Genomic DNA, 2,246 nt, shown 5'->3' with positions numbered 1-2,246 from the left:
CGTACAGTCAGTTCGGACAATGTGCCAAACCTCCGCGATTTATCAAAACCAGGAAGTAAGCATGTTCGAACGGGTACTTAACTAAAGAAACCGCTGGGGATGGGGTGGTGTCTATGTCTGTAATACTCTTTCTCAGTGGTCCTTCAGGACTGGTCACGAATTCAGACCGAGGGAGGCAGCAAAGAAAGACAGCGAACCCTCTGCACCTGCCATCTTTTACACGCCCAGGCTGTCAGAATCCGGAGATGGGCACCATTGCGCCGTTAAGCCAACCAATGGGTAAAGAGCATCGCAAATTCAAAGAGAACTAATCAGCACAATGGACGCGGGTTTCGAACAGAATAAACTACGGCCTCGGAAGACACAGCCGTCTTGCAAAGACACTGCCCAGAAGAAGGCAATGGCAAAGCACTTCTGTAGAAAATGAGACCATGATTGTCTACATCATAAAACACGGCACATAATGATGATGATCTCCAAAACCACAATGCACACCCGGCTATAGTGACAAGCTATTTTCAGCTATGGTTATGCATATCAACCTGAATTGTCATGAAACCCTCTAGATATGCATGATACAGTGGGGAGATGTGATTGGTGGCGGGATCCCTTTTCCGTTGAAATGGTCTAAGTTCCGGAGAATTATTTGATGTGGGTCTCTGCTGTGGACTGCGAGTGGGAACGGGGTAGGGAGAGTGGATCATGGTTGGGAAAAGGTAAAGGATGAGAGGACAATGCAGGAACTGCCAGGGAGTCATTCTATAATGATCAATAAACCAATTGTTTGGTATCGAGAGCCCTTTCCTGGTGTCTCAAGACCGAGTGTGTCTGCACCCGCACCACTTCCTCCCGATCCTGGCATTACTTCTCCACTACCTGTCCCACACACCTCCCACGGCTCCACCCTCACCATTCCTAACGTCTTTTACTCCTGCCAGATTTACGCACTGTACCCTCGCTGTTGAGAAGTACAATATTGTGCAAAAGTTAAAGCATCTCAGCTATATATCTGTGACTAAAACTTTTAAACAGTCTTGTACCATCACCAAATGGTACCACACATAATGTGGCAGGTCATCATAGAAACTGCATCGCTTGCCACGTACAGTCACTATTATACATGTCATGATCATCCCAGTCTGTTGTATTTCCAGATGCCTGTTTATTGTGCATTTCAGTCACCATTACGTGTGGTAATGTAATCATTATGAGATATGCCAGCTTCAATCCCAATTGTAGATTTCATCTCCAATCACCATAGAATAATACTGTCAGCGCACGAATATTATCCCAGTGATATTAACATGTGTCAGATCCATTCACTGGCACACTTCCACTACCTTCCTCTATGACGATGAAATATACCATCTCCTTTCAGAATTGTTCAACAAACACTACATGTGGCAATTTCAGCGAAGCAATTATAATGACACAAGTTATTTCCATATACCAGTGTAGCTGGCATCGCCAGTCACTATAACAATTGTTATATATATTTAGTTATTACTTTGCTTTGTTAATCACGGAACGCTCACCAGGCACCATTATGTATGACAACAGTGCAATACACAACGGCACTTTATATTTCCATTCAACATCAGACCTGTGACCCTTTAATGAATCACTATCTGACATGATAATTACAATTGTCATTCAGAAAATCAGCTCTAATTTTATTGAATTAATTGTTCTGACTATGTGTGGAAGTTGCAGTAAAGACAACAACAGCCTGGGGCAATTATAGTCAAGTCTGAACACTGGAGACACGACTGCTTCATTACAGAGGAGATCGACTGTGGCAGTATGTACTCAAGCCAGACAAGTGAGGGCTCTGAAGTGAGTCTTTTCCAGAAAGTTCTGCCTGAACCATCCCATCCCCTTACACATTTAAGGGGTGCTAGAAACAGATGAGATGGGAATAATAGAAGGATGTGAAACTCACCCAACAACTAAGGCCCAATTGTCTTTGCTGACTTCAAAATGTCATCAGCTGTCTGCTTGAAGTTTCGATTGACTTTAACCCTCTATTGTGAATGGCTACTGATCTTGCAAGTAAAAAATTCAAACAGATGCTATTTACAATAATCAATATCCAATAAGCCTATTCTGTATAAAAATAGCAGTTTTTTGTTCAGATTTCAGAACAGTGTGGGTGACGGGGTCATACTTTTCTCCTTGTGCACATGTAAATTAAAAATATATGTTTGAGTCAAAACATGTGTCTGTTCTGGGCCCAGTCACTTTAT

This window comes from Hypanus sabinus, chromosome 6 (genome assembly GCF_030144855.1).
Source record: "Hypanus sabinus isolate sHypSab1 chromosome 6, sHypSab1.hap1, whole genome shotgun sequence".
NCBI lineage: Eukaryota > Metazoa > Chordata > Chondrichthyes > Myliobatiformes > Dasyatidae > Hypanus > Hypanus sabinus.
Note: the sequence above shows the minus strand (reverse complement) of the source record.